General features: G+C 38.4%; 1 long non-coding RNA gene across 1 annotated transcript in view; it reads right to left on the minus strand.

The window, feature by feature from the left end:
- Window positions 1-21,241, minus strand: part of LOC134758516 (uncharacterized) — a 145,139-nt gene that overhangs the window by 62,510 nt on the left and 61,388 nt on the right. The window lies entirely within an intron of this gene.

The raw sequence follows: 21,241 nt of genomic DNA on the forward strand, positions 1-21,241 counted from the left end.
TCCCACCTTTAGGCTCCTAATCAGTTGACTTTGAATTAATCAAAAGGAAGCTTATCTGAAGTGAGTCTGACATAATCATAGGAGCATTTAAAAGGCAGTGTCAAGAGGTTCACTTCTTACTGGCCCTGAAGACACAGTCTCCATTAGTTCTACAGGGACAATGAAATCAATTCTGCCAAGAATTACATGAGCTTAAAAAAGACCACAAGCCTCAGAAGACACCCCTGGGCCTGGCTGACACCTTGATCATAGCCTTTTATTACCCTAAAGAGAGGAGTGGGCTAACATGTGTGCAGATCCCTGACCCATGGAAACTATGAGATAATATGTGCTGTTTTAAACTGCTAAATTTAAGGTAAATTGTAATGTCAAAATGGAAAATGAATATATCTGCTCGCTAAAAGAAATCTCAGGCCTACTATCAGATGCCTTGTTGCAAATTCACAGAGGCAGTAGCCGGGAAGAACAAATAACATTTACAAACTTCTTTACCAGTCTGTCTTAAAGATCTTACTCTAACAATCAGATGTGCCAGCTTCAACATTTCCCGGAAAGTTCCAGCTTTCCAGCTCCTTCCACAATTGTTTAATGTCTAATTACTTGAATAACCTTCTCATTTTATAATAGTCATCATGCTCCGGCTTCCATGAATGAACCTTGACTGATACAGTTATTGGTACCAGAAGTGGTACTAGGACAACAGAATCTTTTATTATATTTTCATTTTTTAAAACTTTTATTTTAACTTCAAGAGTACATGTTCAGGTATGTTACATAGGTAAACTTGTGTCCTGGGGGTTTGTTGTACAGATTATTTCATCACCCAGGTATTGAGCCTAGTACTCATGAGTTATTTTTCCTGCTCTTCTCCTCCCTCCTCCCACCCTTCACCAGCAATCCCATTACTGGGTATATACCCAAAGAAATATGGCACATGTATACATATGTAACTAACCTGCACATTGTGCACATGTACCCTAAAACTTAAAGTATAATAATAATAAAATAAAAAGAAATATAAATCACTCTATTATAAAGACCCATGTATTCATATGTTAACTGCAACACTACTCACAACAGCAAAGACACGGAATCAACTTAAATACCCATTAATAAGAGATTGGATAAAGAAAACATGGTACATATTCATCATGGAATACTATCTAGCCATAAAAAAGAATGAAATCGTGTCCTTTTCAGGGACATGAATGGAGCTGGAGGCCATCATCCTTAGCCAACAAAACAGGAATAAAAAACCATATACCACATGTTCCCACTTACAAGTGAGAGCTAAATGATGAGAACATATGGACATAGAGAGGGAACAGAATCTTTAGAATGGGAATCTAGAATTGTTTTTATGACCTAATTAGACTTAAGAACGTTAGTGACCTTGTCACTACTGTTAAAGAGCATATTGCTGGTCCAAGGCATTCAGTGGCAAAACTATTTATACATCCATGGGCATCTGTATGCAGGCATCCATATAAGGCAATTTTTTGGGTGACCAAGTGGTTGCTGCTATAAAAATTTTTAGTTAAAAAAGGCATTTTGACATTACTTGGTCAATTATAAGTTTATAAGAGAACTTAGAGAAAGAAACTGAAGATCTTTTGGCTTTAAATTCTCATTGAAAGGTCCAGTACAAAAAAAATCATAAAGCTTGTATGCTTATCCTAAAAAGAAATCTCCTGTAACCACTGGGACAAGATTTTTGAAAATCAGACCAGAAGTCTAATCCTGTGTGTGGCTAAAGTACAATTCAGATTGAATCTATAACCTCATAGGGCTTCTTATGATAGGGGGTTGAGCCGTTGACTGGGAAGGAAAAGATCTTGAAACTTTTGATGAAGACCTTTAATGGGTACGTTCTAATGAAGCTGAAAACATCACACCGTGAACACTCTGCAGAGCCTTCTTTTCCAGTAGAAGCAGACTTTGCCCCCTTGTCTGAGTAGATTAGTCTCCTGATAGCTAAAGAATACGCATTAGATTCCCCTGAGATAGTTACCTACAAGGGACTGCCGATCCCGTGTATGACCCACTCCCACCATTCACTGCTTCCAAATTTATAACTGGATTAAAGTCCTGGCAGGAAGCATGGGGTAAAATGCAAAACATGACCCATGAGAATGTTTCAGACACACCTAAATAAATGCAAGTTTCTCCCAGTTTATATTGAATTAAAAACTATCAAATACTATGGAAATGAATCCTAAGGATGTTGGATCAGGGTAGAATGAATAATAGTTTGAATCAAGCTAAATGCATTGACATAAGTGCATGTAGCAAAATCTCCAGATTTAGTGTGCTTGCTTGAATGGCCTAGAGTAGCAGTAATAGTATGCCTGAAAGATGAACTAAAACTTAGATCCAGACATAGCCTACAATGAATATTGTTGAAATGCTGGGACTGACTTTTTTATATGTAAAGAAAGGTATCCAAGTCTTAGAAATATCAGAATTATGCACATAAATTTATTATGTAACTCTCACTGAACTATACCCTAACTGTCCTAACTCTGCTGTCCAGGAGAGTCTTGGGACTCTCCCTTCACCAGGGCTTTGAGAAACACATTAGAAAGAGAGCCCCAACACACACTTGAACAGCTCTTTGGTGACTATTCTCTGCAGGGCGGGAATGATACTAGGGGCTGCTGACATTGATCTGGACTCTCCAAATTCAGAAGGAATGATGTGATTTTACAATGGCAGAAGTAAAGTATAAGCACTTCTGTACTAGAAATAATGTGAATATATCGGTTAACGTTCAATCACAAAAATAGAACCACTAGGTACAATATAGAATCTGAGATGTCTTATAGGAACTTGACCTTATGTGCTTAGAGAAGCTACTCAATTAGTTTAGGTTTAGTTGTTGCTTCTGCATCTCTTGTAGGGCCTAGACCACAAGACAGGGAAGCTAAAGGAAAAGATCAAGAAGAAGCGGAAGGAACATCACTTTTAGCTGCTGCCCCAGAAGATGTACATGCAAAGCCACATATCAGAGATGAAAAGGAGGAGCTCAAGCCTGAACTGGAGGAACTATCATGAACATGAATTGAAAGGTCAGCAAGAGTGTGCATGAGCTGCTACAGCACATGGTGCCCCAAGACTGGCCTTCTAAACATACACTACTATGGCTGCTCCCTCTAGTCTGCCTTCCAAATTTCATGCAAAATATTTCTAGAGAACACAAATACAAAACTATTTAAGAAGCGGAATTCTGCAGAATAGTTCCTTCTATAATGATCAGAGACAAAGCAGTGTTTTTCACAATAATTGAAACCACTGAGATCTTTGGTCTTGGCTAATTGATTATGTTATCCTTGGGACTAAAGTAAAACAGCAGCAAATCAGAATCTAGCTTTTATCAGTGAGAAAAGCTCTAGGTCAAAGAGAAATGTGTCTTTCCTTGTCAAAATAGATTTGCAGCCCCAACTGGTTCCCAAACTTGAGCCAGTTTGCTGATCCAGACTTAGTTGAATGAACAGGAAACCAGGGCCCCTTAAGAAAGAATCCTACTACACTGCCAAAATTTATACTTCAAATCTTTCTCCTAGTCTTCCTTAGTATGATGATTAACCATTTGTCAGGATGATTTGAATAGAAGAGGGAATATCCAGATGTTTCAGGAATTATTAGACGTTAGCTCTCAAATGACAGTTATTTCTGAAGACCAAAAATATCACTGTGTGTGCTCTACCAGTCAGAGTAGGGGCATATGGGGGTCATATGGTTATGAAGTTTTGACCTATGTCTATTTCACAATCAGTGCTATGGATCTCCACCCCCAACCTATGTTTATCTTCTCTATTCCATAGTGCAAAGTTGGTAGCTCAGAAACTGGCAGTCTCCACACTGGTTTCCAGACATATAAGGTGAAGTCTATTATTATAGGAAAAGTCACACAGAAGCCATTAGAATGGACTCTGTTTACCAAAATAGTAAACCAATGCAATCATATTCTTGGAGAAATTAGAAATATCATTGCCACTGTAAAGGTGATATAAAATGGAATGGTAATCCAGACAACATGTCAATTCCACTTGCCTATCTGACCTGTGCAGAAGACAGATGGATTTTTAAAAATTAACAGAGAATTACTGTAAACTTAACTTGGTGATAGACACAAATGCAGCTGTTCGAGTAGGTAAACATATTCCCAGTACCTGGTACCCAGCTATTGTTCTGGTGAATGATACTTATATTTAATAGCATTGACCACTAAAATTAATTTCCTTTCAGTTGGCAAGGTCAGCCTTGTTCACTGCACTAGCTCAGGGTTATATAAACTCGTAATCCCTACAGCATAATCTTGTCTACAGCATCGAACATTGTCTCTCCTTTCCTTACACTGGTCCATTTTATGGATGATATCACATAACATTGCTTGTGAACCAAGAAACTCATTTTTAGGAAACAAAGTGCCTTGTATTTATGAAATTTACTGGTGTAAATTTCCCTAGCCCTGAAACAGTTAAATTTTAGAATGGGTTTTTGAAGACTTAGTGTGCTAGTTAACACCTTGCAGGGCTGGGTTGATCACCTTCAAGATGTTGTAAATACTCTTTATCTGTGACCATGATGCTATTTTCCTTTGCAACCATATGGTCCTATTTTTCCTTAGCCGGTATTTACAGATGAGGGATTCGGTAGGTGGAAATGAGAGTAGCTAAACCCTAGTGCTCCTAATGATCACCTAGCAAAATGTTTCCCCAAATTCATAACTTCATGGGTTCTGCAGGTTTTCAAGTCTTAATTCCTAATGGAAGTAGGAGACTTCCAGCAGGCGGCATAGTAATTATGTCATTAAGGCTGCCTGGTAATTTTGGTCTCCCTGAGCCAGCAAAACAATGAGCAAAGATAGGGCTGCTGTAGTGTTGAGGTGACTGATCCCAGCTATCAAAAAGAAATTACATTGCTTCTACACAATGGAAGTGGGGGAAAATCATGTCTAGAATGCAGGAGCTCCTCTGGTGCATCTGTTAATTGTCCCATGTCCTGTGGTCAAATTTAATGGAAAACTACAAGAACTCCATGTAAAAAATAAAGGTTTTGGTCATCCTCATGGACAAGAAAACATGACTAGCTGACGTGCTTGCTGAAGGTAAAGGGAATATGGTACAGGTGTTGGAAGAAAGAAGTTATAACTGCCACCTATGATCATGTGAACAGCTTCAGAAAAATGAACTGTGCTATGAAGAGTACTTCTCTCATTGTGATGTGAGTATATTTGTATATGGATATTAACTGATTCTTTTGTTTTCCCTCATTTTTCATTTTTCCTTTCTTTTTACATTCCATAAGTCAACTTTATAACTCACTATTTAAATAACAGGATACCAAGGGAGAATGTAACTCAGCTAAAAAAGGAATAAATATCACTCAAAATATGGTTAAATTGAGACTCTATGTATCTTCTTTGGGGGAGAATATAAGTGTGCTTGAAGTCTTACAAAAAATAGCTATATCGTGTTAGAACAGAATCCTCATTTTGTTATTGTCTTTACATGAAAGTTAAATATAGGTTAAAAAGTGTGTATGTATGCCTATTTGATGAGGTGTGTATGTATGCCTATCCACTGTACTAGATTGTTCTCTTATCAACATGGTTATGCTGAGAACTACATTTCCCAAAATTTTCTTTTCTATATAATTCTGGATAGGAGTTTGCTAAAAATTAAGTTTTATGAGACAGAAGCAGCAGCCACCATTCTGTGAAGTCAGAGATGGTGAGAGATACAAAGGTCCCAGAAGATTCTAGTTAGCCCAGGCTCTTTCTCACTCTGTATCCAGTTTTTCTTCCCAACTGCTGGTCCTGTTGACTAATAGCACCCCAGGCCCATTACCAGATGCCTTGCTCCAAACTCACAGAATTAATAGCCTTGAAGAACCACCAGTCTTCCATTGGCATTCCCTTTCCAGACATGCCTACCATCCAGATTTTCCTGCAAGCTCCAACTCATTCATCCACCCCTGGGCTGGTTATTGATGTGTCATTCTGATCTTAACTTTTTTTTCAGACTTTTAATTATCCAGGTCTTCTCTCAAGTATATAAGGTCTATCTCCAATAATAAATGTCTTATACCATAATTCTCATAATTATTCTGCTTCCACTCAAACTCTGACTAACACACTGGCCTATAAATAAAGAGCAACGTTCCTTTCTTTTGGAAATAAGTGTTATTCTTATAATTAATGGAACACACAATATCCCTAATATCAGAGTCAATGCTAAAAATAGAGCAAACATCCATACCTCACTTCTATAAATTTGCTTACCTGACTGCACAGAGAATTCTCTAAAATCCTCTGCAAAAGTTTCCATTTCTTATGAGAGTTTTCAGCAGCAGACTGATGAGATCCTTTTCTTGGGGTAGCAGCTGTCTGGCCAACTCAGCCACTCTGATCAATAGTATTGATTCTATCCAGGAGGCCCGAATGAATAGTATTAAAATCTATCCCAGCTTATCTGAGTGAGACTCATTATATGTGCACCTCCTCACTTACTAAACTGGGCCAAAGAGGTCCAGAAGACAGAGGCAAAAAATGAGGAATCCAAGCATTGATATCTAGGGAAAAGCTCAAGTGGAATCTACATGTCTGTAAAATATAATAGAACTGATTTAACACATAAATTATTAAAATAGTTTACCCTGGCATAGAGTCTTGAAGTAGCTGCCACTGCACTGCAAGTATTCACCAGGCTCTGAGTGAAATGTAGTCAGCTCACTGAACAATCATGATTCATGGAACAAAATCAGAAAGCCATTTTATTTTATCTGGCACCATCCCTACCCATTTGTTTAGTGAGGCTCTGCCTTTTTCTGTTCCTATAGAAAATTCAGGCTCACTCTTTTATATGCATGATAATTCTTAATTTACTTTCTTTTTTTGTTAATCCTACTAGATTATAATTATTTATTGTATTTGTCTGCTCCCTCACTCCTGCTTAATAACAGCAAACATTTACTTTGTCAGGAACTGTGTGGCTTTACACTTACATCTCACAAGAGTGCTTCGAAATCAGCTCTGTTTTTTTTTTTATTATACTTTAAATTTTAGGGAACATGTGCACAACATGCAGGTTAGTTACATATGTATACATGAGGTATACCTAATGTTAAATGACGAGTTCATGGGTGCAGCACACCAACATGGCACATGTATACTTAATTTACTTTCAATTTAAGAATTGATATGTCCCATTCTACATATGTTCAATACTCCAAACAGCCTCAAAAGTAAGGCATCTGCTGCCTCTCCACTCCCCCACACCTCCCTGCCAGCTCTGAACTATTGTTAAAAGAAGCCTGTAGCGAAGAAAGAAGGTATAGGTGGCTTCTTTTCTCCTTACTCACCATTGTTCCACCTTTTAGCTGCATTTTGTTAGTTTCTGGCCACTCTGGGTTGAAACATGAGAAATAAAGAGGAAAAAAAGGTTAAGGAAAGTCCTTACATCAATAATGGCTTTTTCTGGACCTGGCGAATGTTTAGAGTGATGCTTCCTTTGATGCTCCCACGGAACCTGGAGCCATGCTCAGGAGTGTTCACCTGCAGTTCCTCTGATCTCTGTTCTAGTGAGTTTGGTCACTCGCTCCATTCTCAGGTGCTGAAAATCAGGCTCTTTGGTTTATCTCTGCAGATATTGCTTTGCCTCTTCAGGCAACCCTCTGGCTCATACACAGCTCTATCTTATACCTGGTCCATCACTGGTCCATGAGAAATGGTCATGCTTCCTTTCCCCCTAGTGAATGTTGGGTGCACAGTCCTCCTAGTGTAGCCATGCCTAGGCCTCTTTTGTCTGCAGCTACTCAGACTATGTCTTACTCTATTCTCAGGCAGAAATTAGACACTAGTGTGTACATCAACTCTGAGTGGCCCCAGTGAAATCCTTCTCATAGGCTCAAGGTAAAAAGCAGCCATAAATTCCCTTTTCCCTTGAGATGAGTAGGAGAACTCAATGTACTTCAGCGGCCTTCCTCAAAATCCCCTTTACAACTTCTGCTTTCATTCTCATCTTTAGCCCATTTATATCTGCTTAATGTGGATAAGAAGTGTAATTGCCTTAAACTGCCTAACCAGTTTTCAGCTACTTTTTTTTTTTGAATCCTCCACTAAAAATCATCATGTTCCCTTTGGTTTTTGATACCTATTTGCTTACATACTAGGAGAAAATTCCACTGTAAAGCACCATCTCATTAACCAATTCCTTTCTTGAATCACTAATCCTTGCATAACCTATGCCTCAATTTTTAATCTGTTCCCTCAGATTGCCCAACTACTAATTTTACTTTTTAAGGCATAATTACATTATTTCCTCAACTACTTCAAATAAATGTGTATTTTCCTTCAGATAGTTAATGACTTGCTGAATATGATTTCTATGTCTTAGCTTCATTCATTCATTTGAATATTTTCTATTAGATTATACAGTGTGCAAGGCACTATGCTAAATATCAGAAAATCAAGAATTATTAATTATTAAACTATAAGTCCTGCCTACAAAGAGATCATGCAATTGTCAGATACAAATTATTAAATGCTTATGTGGAAGATATTCTGCTCACACAGAGAAGAGTCCCTAGAGAAGATGGTGCATGAGTATAGTCTTCAAAAAGAATAGAAGTCAAAGGGGTAAAAGGCCATTTCAGAGACAACAGGTGAAATATGTGTCAATGTAGGGAGGCATGAGAAGGGATAGAATATTGATTAGCCAGTTTTCACACTGCTGATAAAGACATACCCGAGACTGGGAAGGAAAAGAGGTTTAATTGGACTTGCAGTTCCACATGGCTGGGGAAGGCCTCAGAATCATGGCAGGAGGTGAAAGGCACTTCTTACATGGTGGTGGCAAGAGAAAATGAGGAAGAAGCAAAAGCAGAAACCCCTGGTAAACCCATCAGATCTCATGAGATTTATTCACTATGATGAGAATAGCATGGGAAAAACTGGCCCCCGTGATTCAATTACCCCCACCCCAGGTCCGTCCCACAACTCATGGGAATTCTGGGAGAAACAAGTCAAGTTGAGATTTTGGTGGGGACACAGCCAAGCCATATGATTCCAACCCTGACCCCTCCAAATCTCATGTCCTCACATTTCAAAACCAATCGTGCCTTGCCAACAGTCCTCCAAAGTCTTAACTCATTTCAGCATTAACTCAAATTCCATAGTCCAAAGGCTCATCTGAGACAAGGCAAGTCCCTTCCACCTATGAGCCTGTAAAATCAAAAGCAAACTAGTTACTTCCTAGATACAATGGGGTTACGGGTATTGGATAAATATAACAGTTCCAAATGGGAGAAATTGGCCAAAACAAAGGGGATACAGGGACCATGCAAGTCTGAAATCCAGTGGGGCAATTAATTTTAAAGCTCCAAAATGATCTCCTTTGACTCCAGGTCTCACATCCAGGTCACACTGATGCAACAGGTAGGTTCCCATGGTCTTGGGCGTCTCCACCCCTGTAGCTTTGCAGGGCACAGTCTCCCTCCCAGCTGCTTTCATGGGCTGGCATTGAGTGTCCACAGCTTTTCAAGGTGCACAGTGCAAGCTGTCAGTGTATCCACCATTCGGGGTTCTGGAGGACTGTGGCCCTCTTCTCACAGCTCCAGTAGGCAGTGCCCCAGTAGGGACTCTGTGAGGGGGCTCTGACCCCACATTTCCTTTCCTCACTGCCCTAGCAGAGGTTCTCCATGAGGGCACCGCCTCTGCAGCAAACTTTTGCCTCGACATCCATCCAGGCATTTCCGTACATCTTCTGAAATCTTGGCAGAGGTTCCCAAACCTCAATTCTTGACATCTGTGCACCCATAGGCTCAATACCACGTGGAAGCTGCCAAGGCTTAGGGCTTCCACCCTCTGCAGCCACAGCCCAAGCTGTACATTGGCCTTTTTCAGCCACAGCTGGAGGCGTTGGGACACAGGGCACCAAGTCACTAGGCTGCACACAGCAGGGGGACCCTGGGCCTGGCCCACAAAACCACTTTTTCCTCCTAGGCCTCCAGACCTGTGATGGGAGGGGCTGCCATGAAGGTCTCTGACATGGTCTAGAGACATTTTCCATATGGTCTTGGGGATTAACATTAGGCTCCTTGCTACTTATGCAAATTCCTGCAGCCAGCTGGAGATTCTCCACAGAAAATATGTTTTTGTTTTTTTGTTTTCTATCACATTGTCAGTCTGCAAATTTTCCAAACTCTTATCCTCTGTTTCCCTTTTAAAACTGAATGCTTTTAACAGCACCCAAGTTGCCTCTTGAATGCTTTGCTGTTCAGAAGTCTTTTCTGCCAAATACCCTAAATCATCTCTCTGAAGTTCAAAGTTGCACATATCTCCAGGGCAGGGGCAAAATGCCACCAGTCTCTTTGCTAAAACATAACAAGAGTCACCTTTGTTCAAGTTCCCAACAAGTTCTTCATCTCCATCTGAGACCACCTCAGCCTGGACTTTGTTCATATCTCTATCAGTATTTTCATCAAAGCCATTCAACAAGTCTCTAGGAAGTTACAAACTTTTCCACATGTTCATGTCTTCTGAGCCCTCCAAACTGTTCCAATCGCTGCCTGTTACCCAGTTCCAAAGTCACTTCCACATTTTTGGGTATCTTTTCAGCAACATCCCACTCCCAGCACCAATTTACTGTATTAGTCCATTTTCATGCTGCTGATAAAGACATACCTGGGACTGGGAAGGAAGAGAGGTTTAATTGGACTTGCAGTTCCACATGGCTGGGGAAGGCCTCAGAATCATGGCAGGAGGTGACAGGCATTTCTTACATGGTGGCGGCAAGAGAAAATGAGGAAGAAGCAAAAGCAGAAACCCCTGATAAACCCATCAGATCTCATGAGACTTATTCACTGTCACAAGAATAACATGGGAAAGACTGGCCCTCATGATTCAATTATCTCCCCCTGGGTTCCTCCCACAACACGTGGGAATTCTGGGAGATAAAATACAAGTTGAGATTTCATTGGGGACACAGCCGAACCATATCACCATAGATAGTTCAGTATGCGTGGAACACATACAGTATAAGGCAGGCAATGATAATTGATGAGCTGAACAAGTGTATAGAAGATATATCCTAAAGGAGTTTGTTAAAGAGTTTAAATTTTATCTTCAGGAAAATTGGAAACATCAAATTGTAAGCAGAGGTGTGTTGTATTAGATTTAAGTTTTAGAAAGGTCATTCTGACTAAAGAACTACTAATAATTGGTGGGGAAAATGGTAGTGAAGTATACTATGACAAAGCATTGACATTCTCTAAAAAGATCTCATACACATATGTAAAAAGATAAACATTGCAAGAGGAGAAAAAAAGAAGGAGCCAATGAAAAAGTACTCATTGTTACATAAAAATCGGGAAAAAGCAAATTAAAAATGAGATACTATTTTTCACACATAAGATAAAAAGCCTTTAATGTCAAAAATGATAAGGTTTAGGGGAAGTAATTTCTTGCAGTGTTATGAGAGTGTGAATTGGTAGAGTCACTTTGGAAGGCAATTTGGCAGTATCTATTAAAACAGAAAATGTGCACACCTTATGACTCAGCAGATCCTCTTCTAGATATCTTCATCATAAATACTCATGTGTGTACAAGAAGGTTGGCATAGTATATTCAGAACAGCATTGTGTGGAACAATAAAAACTTAGAAACAATTGTAAAAAGATGATACAAGGTACAAAATGAGATTTTTTCCTTTTTTCTAGAACTAACTATAATATACAGCTAGGAACAAAGGCATTAAGGGCCTCACATTCTTTAAGTACAGAAAACTGTCCCATATAGGGGTACAACCCTTTCCCCTGGAGCCTGCCCACAGGCAACATTTCAGTAGAACTAACACATGACCACCACCCTCCTCCACTCCTACCCCAGGGAGCAGAACTGGGAGGAAGATAAAAGTTTCTGGGAGAGGTTCTTCCAATTCCCACAGCCAGGAAAGTAAGGGCCAGGAGAACTCCTGTGATATGGTTTGGCTGTGTCCCCACCCAAATCTCAACTTGAACTGTAGTTCCCATAATCCCCATGTGTCATGGAAGGGACCCAGTGGGAGGTAACTGGATCATAGGCGCTGTTACCTCCATGTTCTTCTTGTGATAGTGAGTGAGTGCTCATGAGATCTGATGGTTTTATAAGGGGAGTTTCACCCTCTTTCATTCTGCACTTCTCTCTTGCCTGCCGTCATGTAAGACATCACTTTGCTCCTCATTCACCTTCCACTATGATTGTGAGGCCTCCCCAGCCATGTGGAACTGTGTGAGTCAATTAAAAAAACCTCCCTTTATAAATTACCCAGTCTTGGGTATGTCTTTATTAGCAGCATGAGAACAGACTAATATACCCTAGGAATAGTTCAGAGATATCTAAACAAGAAAAAGAGACTGACATTTTATCTCTGCTTAGATTTTTGGTCAGTCACCAGAGATACCATGCTACAGGTACCAGGGAACAAACATAAAGGAGAGGTGGCTTAGAGGGGCAGCCACAGAGGTTCGGGACACTGACAGTGCCCTCCAGTTCCAAGTTCCCATAGGTGTAAAAAGTAGATCCTGTGATGATGAGCATTTTTTCGTGTGTCTCTTCTTTTGAGAAGTGTCTGTTCATATCCTTCACCCACTTTTTGATGGGGTTGTTTGTTTTTTTCTTGTAAATTTGTTTGACTTCTTTGTAGATTCTGGGTGTTAGCCCTTTGTACTAGAACTGAAACTCCTTTTAAAATAATTATGCAAACTCAATATACTCGGTGTCCAACAATAAAAGAAAGGATAAAGAAATCTGTATGTACAGACACTATGAATCCAGATAGGAATGAAGGGGCTCAATATTATCAATATGGAATTTCAAAAACATGTTGACTGAAGAAGTAAAGATTTGAAGAACAATGCAGACACAAGACTACATATATACTTTTTGTAGATGCATTTGTATCCATATGTGGGTAGGTATGTATAATTTTTAGAAGTTTCCTTCTCAAACTCATGTTAGTTTTTAATTTGCAGAAGAGGTATAAATAAAAATGGAAGGATCAAAGTTGGGACACTCTAGCTTGATGTACAATGTTCTTTTTTATTAAAAGGGATAGGATAGAATGTCTTCCTATATTACTTATATAAATGAACCAACTTACAAACATTTAAAATACTGAGAGCAATTTTGCCAAAATAAAAGCAGTGGTTAATTCTGTGTGATGAGTATTTGAGTGACTGTCATTTTCTTCTTTGAATTTTTTTATATTTTTAAACAACTGTACCCTCCAAGGAAGGAATAAAGGAAGATAAATAAATAGTAAATTAATTCACACACAAAAAAAAGTCAATGTAAAAAATGTTAATCAACCTTATTAGATTATATAAATTCTAATTAAATAACTGAGATATTATTTCCCAACATATTGATTTTTTAAATTATAATAATCAAGGTAATCATATATGGCAAGTAGGAGTATATATTTGCATGTTCCTCTGGGCAGCAATTTGGCAAGAAGTATAATGGGCCTTTCAAAGACTTTATGACAATGTATGCATAAAACATTTCTAAAAGATTATATGGCAAAATATTAACTGCATGAATCTTTAAGTCTAAGAATTATGGATATTTGCTTGTCCATATTAATATGTTTTTCTATAATAAGCATTGTTATTTATGTCATATATATACATATGTACATTCACATATTTAAATATTATACTCTTTTACTTAGTAATTCTACACTTAGGAATCTATTGTAAGGAAATAATAGGAGATTTGTTAAAGATTTAGTACAAAAATATCCATGGAAACACTATTCATAACAGCTCAAAACTGGAAACAACCTTCCTACATAACAATAATAGAATGTTTAAATACATGTAAACACAACCACATGATAGAATAGAAAAATAAAAATGTCCTTTATAAAATGGTGTTTTCAAAACACATTGAATTTCATAGGGGAAATTATTCTGATAGAGTGTTGTGAGAAACAGAAATGAAAGACAATTAGAGATGAATTAACAAATTGTCAAGGGGTCTAACCAGCTTTAAAATCCATGCATTTGTAAAGGCATCAATCAGGCTAGCAGAAGGATTTTTCTCTGGTAGTATTTAATACCCCAGACACAGAAGAACAGAAGACGGGCATCCACTGGAAAGCTAAACCAGTGCCAAATGTAATAAACTCTTTCTTGTCCAGGGCTTTGAGTTGTTGTTTTTAACTACTCTGCCAAAAGCACCCTAATTCTCAAAAGACCAGTCACCAGTAGGTTCTGAAATCCCACTGCCTTGAAAGCACCTCCACCCACCAAACTTGCCGTCCTGCTGTCACATGTAGAAATGACAAGGCTTTGGTGTCTGCAGCAGGCCAATACCTTTGTTTGTGGGTATCTGGAAGAACTTTGAGAACTCTCTGACTGAACTCCCAAGCGTCTGCAAGGCAGAGTATTTACAGGGTTATTATCCTTACTGTATTTTCTCAAGCAAGATCCAAAACCAAATATTTCACCTTCTCTGCCATGTCATTGTTCAAGCAGAAATGTTGAAGTCCCTCCCATTTCATTGTCTTTGTTGTTCTAGTTGTTGTTTTGATTTGTCTCGATTTACCTCCATACTAAATAGCTATGTGAGACAAATATTTTAGATTAAACTCAGGACTTTCTGGCAACATGACTGAATTCCATTCATCCAAGGGGGTATGCAAACTATAAACTTCGGACTCAAACTTCCTTCTTTCCTTTGAAGATACTGCAGGGTGCTCACAATCGCCAAACAGAATTCAAGCCAGACACAAATGAAGATCTTCAGATGAATCTTTCTTTTTTTTTTTTTAATTATACTTTAAGTTCTAGGGTACATGTGCACAATGTGCAGGTTTGTTACATAGGTATACATGTGCCATGTTGGTTTGCTGCACCCATTAACTCGTCATTTACATTAGGCATTTCTCCTAATGCTATCCCTCCCCCATCGCCCCACCCCACGCCAGGCCCCGGTGTGTGATGTTCCCACCCTGTGTCCAAGTTTTCTCATTGTTCAGTTCCCACATATGAGTGAGAACATGCGGTGTTTGGTTTTCTGTCCTTGTGATAGTTTGCTCAGAATGATGGTTTCCAGGTGCATTCATGCCCCTACAAAGGACATGAACTCATCGTTTCTTATGGCTGCATAGTATTCCATGGTGTATATGTGCCACATTTTCTTAATCCAGTCTATCATTGATGGACATTTGGGTTGGTTCCAAGTCTTTGCTATTGTGAGTAGTGCCACAATAAACATACGTGTGCATGTGTCTTTATAGTAGCATGATATATAATCCTTTGGGTATATACCTAGTAATGGGATGGCTGGGTCAAATGGTATTTCTAGTTCTAGAACCTTGAGGAATAGCCATGCTGTCTTCCACAATGATTGAACCATTTACACCAACAGTGTAAAAGCATTCCTGTTTCTCCACATCCTCTCCAGTATCTGTTGTTTCCTGGCTTTTTAATGATCGCCATTCTAACTGGTGTGAGATGGTATCTCATTGTGGTTTTGATTTGCATTTCTCTGATGGCCAGTGATGATGAGCATATTTTCATGTGTCTGTTGGCTGCATAAATGTCTTCTTTTGAGAAGTGTCTGTTCATATCCTTTGCTCACATTTTGATGGGGTTGTTAGATTTTTTTCTTGTAAATTTAAGTTCTTTGTCCATTCTGGATATTAGCCCTTTATCAGATGGGTAGATTGCAAAAATTTTCTCCCATTCTGTAGGTTGCCTGTTCACTCTGATGGTAGTTTCTTTTGCTGTGCAGAAGCTCTTTAATTTAATTAGATCCCATTTGTCAGTTTTGGCTTTTGTGGCCGTTGCTTTTTGTGTTTTAGTCATGAAGTCCTTGCCCATGCCTATGTCCTGAATGGTATTGCCTAGGTTTTCTTCTAGGGTTTTTATGGTTTTAGGTCTAACATTTAAGTCTTTAATCCATCTTGAATTGATTTTTGTATAAGGTGTAAGGAAGGGATTCAGTTTCAGCTTTCTACACATGGCTAGCCAGTTTTCCCAGCACCATTTATTAAATAGGGATTCCTTTCCCCATTTCTTGTTTTTGTCAGGTTTGTCAAATATCAGATAGTTGTAAATGTGTTGTGTTATTTCTGAGGCCTCTGTTCTGTTCCATTGGTCTATATATCTGCTTTGGTAACACTACCATGATGTTTTGGTTACTATAGCCTTGTAGTATAGTTTGAAGTCAGGTAGTGTGATGCCTCCAGCTTTGTTCTTTTTGCTTAGGGTTGTCTTGGCAATGCAGGCTCTTTTTTGGTCCCATATGAACTTTAAAGTTGTTTTTTCCAATTCTGTGAAGAAAGTCATTGGTAGCTTGATGGGGATGGCATTGAATCTATAAATTACCTTGGGCAGTATGGCCATTTTCACGATATTGATTCTTCCTATCCATGAGCATGGAATGTTTTTCCATTTGTTTGTGTCCTCTTTTATTTCGTTGAGCAGTGGTTTGTAGTTCTCCTTGAAGAGGTCCTTCACATCCCTTGTAAGTTGGATTCCTAGGTATTCTATTCTCTTTGAAGCAATTGTGAATGGGAGTTCACTCATGATTTGGCTCACTGTTTGTCTGTTATTGGTGTATAGGAATGCTTGTGATTTTTGCACATTGATTTTGTATCCTGAGACTTTGCTGAAGTTGCTTATCAGCTTAAGGAGATTTCAGGCTGAGACGATGGGGTTTTCTATAGGATACAATCATGTCATTTGCAAACAGGGACAATTTGACTTCCTCTTTTCCTAATTGAATACCCTTTGTTTCTTTCTCTTGCCTGATTGCCCTAGCCAGAACTTCCAACACTATGTTGAATAGGAGTGGTGAGACAGGGCATCCCTGTCTTGTGCCAGTTTTCAAAGGGAATGCTTCCAGTTTTTGCCCATTCAGTATGATATTGGCTGTGAGTTTGTCATAAATAGCTCTTATTATTTTGAGATACGTTCCATCAATACCTAACTTATTGAGAGTTTTTGGCACGAAGGGCTGTTGAATTTTGTCAAAGGCGTTTTCTGCATCTATGAGATAATCATGTGGTTTTTGTCGTTGGTTCTGTTTATGTGATGGATTACATTTATTGATTTGCATATGTTGAACCAGCCTTGCATCCCACGGATGAAGCCAACTTGATCTTGGTGGATAAGCTTTTTGATGTGCTGCTGGATTTGGTTTGCCAGTATTTTAATGAGGATTTTCGCATCAGTGTTCATCAGGGATATTGGTCTGAAATTCTCTTTTTTTTGTTGTGTCTCTGCCAGGCTTTGCTATCAGGATGATGCTGGCCTCATAAAATGAGTTAGGGAGAATTCCCTCTTTTTCTATTGATTGGAATAGTTTCAGAAGGAATGGTACCAGCTCCTCTTTGTACCTCTGGTAGAATTTGGCTGTGAATTTGTCTGGTCCTGGACTTTTTTTTGGTTCGTAGGCTATTAATTGAGAATCTTTTTTTTAAATTTAAACTGTTACTTTAGGTTCAGGGGTACATGTGCAGGTTTGTTATATAGGCAAACTCATGTTGTGGGGTTTTGTTGTACAGATTATTACATCACCCAGGTACTAATCTTAGTACCCCATAGTTAAGGCAAATTCATGTTGTGGGGATTTGTTGTACAGACGATTTCATCACCCAGGTACTAAGCCTAGTACCCATTAGTTATTTTTCCTAATCCTTTCTCTCTTTCCACCCTCTATATTCAGGTAGGCCTCCATATGTGTTGTTCCCCTCTTGGTGCCCATGAGTTCTCATCATTTAGCTCCCAGTTACAAGTGAGAGCATGAAGTATTTGATTTTCTATTTCTGGGTTAGTTTGCTAAGGATAATGGCCTCCTGCACCATCCATGTCCCTGCAAAAGACATGATCTCATTCTTTTTTATGGCTGCATAGTATTCCGTGATGTATATGTACCACATTTTCTTTATCTAGTCTATCATTGATAGGCATATAGTTTGATTTCATGTCTTTGCTATTGTGAATAGTGCTGCAATGAACATTCACACGCATGTGTCTTTATTGTAGAACAATTTATATTTCTTTGGGTGTATACCCAGTAATGGGATTGCTTTTGTTTGTTTGTTTGTTTTAGGTCTTTGAGGAATTGCCACACTGCTTTCCACAATGATTGAACTAATTTATACTCCCATAAACAGTGTGCAAGTGTTCCCATTTTCCCACAACCTCAGCAGCATCGGTTATTTCTTGACTTTTCAATAGTAGCTACCCTGATTGATGTAAGATGGTATCTCATAGTGGTTTTGATTTCCATTTCTCTAATGATCAGTGATATTGATATTGAGCTCTTTTTCATGTTTCTTGGCCACATGAATGCCTTCTCTGGAAAAGTGTCTGTTCACGTCCTATGCCCAACTTTTAATGGAGTTTTTTTTTTTTTGTAAATTTGTTTAAGTTATTTATAGATGTTGGATATTAGGCTTTCGTCAGATGCATAGTTTGCAAATACTTTCTCCTATTCTGTAGGTTGTCTGTATACTCTGTTGATAGTTTTTTTGCTGTACAGAAGCTCTTTAGTTTAATTCGATCCCACTTGTCAGTTTTTGCTTTTGTTGCGATTGCTTTCAGCCTCTTCATCATGAAGTTTTTTCCTGTTCTTATATCCAGAATGGTATTGCCTGGGTCATCTTCCAGGGTTTTTAAAGTTTGGGGTTTTACATTAAAGTCTTTAATCCATATTGACTTGATTTTTGTATTGGTGTAAGGAAGGGGTTCAGTTTGAATTTTTTTCATATGGCTAACCAGTTATCCCTGCACCATTTATTGAATAGGGAGTCCTTTTTCCATTGCTGGTTTTTGTCATCTTTGTCAAAGATCAGATGGTTGTAGGTATATGACCTTATTTCTGGGCTGTCTATTCTATTCCATTGGTCTATGTATCTGTTTTTGTACCAGGACCATGCTGCTTTGGTTACTGTAGCCCCATAGTACAGTTTGAAGTCAGGTAATGTGATGCCCTCAGCTTTGTTCTTTTTGCTTAGGATTGCCTTGCTTATTTGGGTTCTTTTTTGGTTCTATATGAATTTTAAAGTAGTTCTAGTTCTGTGAAGAATGTCATTGGTAGTTTGATAGGCATAGCATTGAATCTGCAAGTTGCTTTGGGCAATATGGTTATTTTAATGATATTGAATCTACCTATCCATAAGCATGGAATGTTTTTCATGTTTCTGTAATCTATTTCTGTAATTTGTTTCTGTAATCTCTTATTTCCTTGATCAGTGTTTTGCAATTCTCATTATAGTGATTTTTCACCTCCTTGATTAGCTCTATTTCTAGGTATTTTATTCTTTTTATGGCAATTGTGAATGGGATTGTGTTCCTGATTTGGCTCTCAGGTTGGCTGTTGTTGGTGTATAAAAATGCTAATAATTTTGGTACATCAATTTTTTGTCCTGAATCTTTACTGAAGTTGTTTATCAGCTGAAAGAGTGTTTGGTCCAAGACTATGAGGTTTTCTAGATATTGAAGCATGTTGTCTACAAACAGGGATAGTTTGACTTCCTCTCTTCTTATGGGGATGCCTTTTATTTCTTTCTCTTGCTTGATTGCTCTGGCCAGGACTTCCAATATTATGTTGAATAGAAGTAGTGAGAGAGGGCATACTTGTCTTGTGCCAGTTTTTAAGGGGAATGCTTCCAGCTTTTGTCCATTCAGTATGGTGTTGGCTGTAAGTTTGTCATTGATGGCTCTCACTATTTTGAGGTATGTTCTTTCAATACGTAGTTTATTGAGAGTTTTTAACATGTAGGGATGTTGAATTTTATCAAAAGCCTTTTCTGAATCTATTGAGGTAATCATTTTTTTATCTTTAGTTCTGTTTATGTGATGAATCACATTTCAAAGCACATATTCTAGTATTTTTTAATAGTTTCCAGTCTTATATTTAAGTCTTTAATCCATCATGAGTTAGTACTTATATATGGTGAGTGATATGGACCCAGTTTTATTCTTCTGCATATGACTATCCAATTTCCCTAGCACTATTTATAGGGTGTCCGTTCCCCCAGTATATGTTTTTGTCTTTGTCAACTTTGTTGAAGGTCAGTTGACTTTAGGTATGTGGCTTTATTTCCAGGTTCTCTATACTATTCCATTCATTTGTGTGTGTATTTTTATGCCAGTACTATGCTGTTTAGGTTACTATAGCCTTGTAAAATTTGAAGTCAAGTAATATAATTTTTTAAAAAAATTAAAACAATGCACATATTATGTTCAAGTCTCACCCTTTAGTATACTGATTCAAAATTCTGTGAGGTAAATAGTTGTTTTAGTACAGTTGTGTTAAATAAGGCTAATCTAGTTACCTTGCCATATTTCTCCTTCAGAAAAAGATTTATAGCCATATTCTAGGAGATATTCTACTTTCAGAGTCGGCCCTAACACTTTGATCTTGGACTGGGGCTCCTAGCTGGGTCCTACTTTTAGATGAGCCTATTTAAAGTCCCCTAAGCTTTGGTTTACCTCTCCTACTTCAGAGTTTACACAGAGAATTCGCAGAATACTTCAAGTGCTGCCACCTCCTAAATGATCACTTCATATTCCATAAGCTCCTCAACATCTTCCCACTGCAGAATAACTGTGGTTTCTGCTCCTACCAAGCCCCCACATAACTAAACCTCATCATCAAGAGCACCCATAGCTCTCTGGAGTTTGGGCCCATCCTGACTCTGTACTTTTGGATACCAAAATTCCAAAACCACTATGAACAGCATGCACTTGGCTCTGCTTACAGAGAAGATTCGAATGCATGCCATTAATTCACACATTCAGTTTTCTGAATATCCATGACTTATTCCTCACTTCTTTCTGTTGATTTCCCAAGTTGCCCTGCAGCCTGAACTGTCATCTCCATATGAGTTGCTTTAGCCGAATACATGTTCCAGTATTACTGAACTCACATCTTTATCCTTGTCATTGCGATTTTAAGATAATGAGTAATTTGAACATGTTTATAGGATGAAGGGAAGAAGTTAGTGGAGGACAAGAGAATGAAGAATCAGAAAATATGGGAAATATTGATGAAACTGAGTTCCTCTTTGTGGGATGGAATTAAACCTGGAGCAAAAGTAGAATTGATATCACGCAGCGTTGGGAATAAAATGTGCTTAGGGAAAGACTGTTGAGCACTGAATTCTGAATCTCCCAATTATGTTCTTGACTGTTCACTTAACACTAACTCTCTTCATTACACCTCAAGGAAAATTAA

The sequence above is a fragment of the Gorilla gorilla genome, chromosome 4, assembly GCF_029281585.2.
Source record: "Gorilla gorilla gorilla isolate KB3781 chromosome 4, NHGRI_mGorGor1-v2.1_pri, whole genome shotgun sequence".
NCBI classification, from domain to species: Eukaryota; Metazoa; Chordata; class Mammalia; order Primates; family Hominidae; genus Gorilla; species Gorilla gorilla.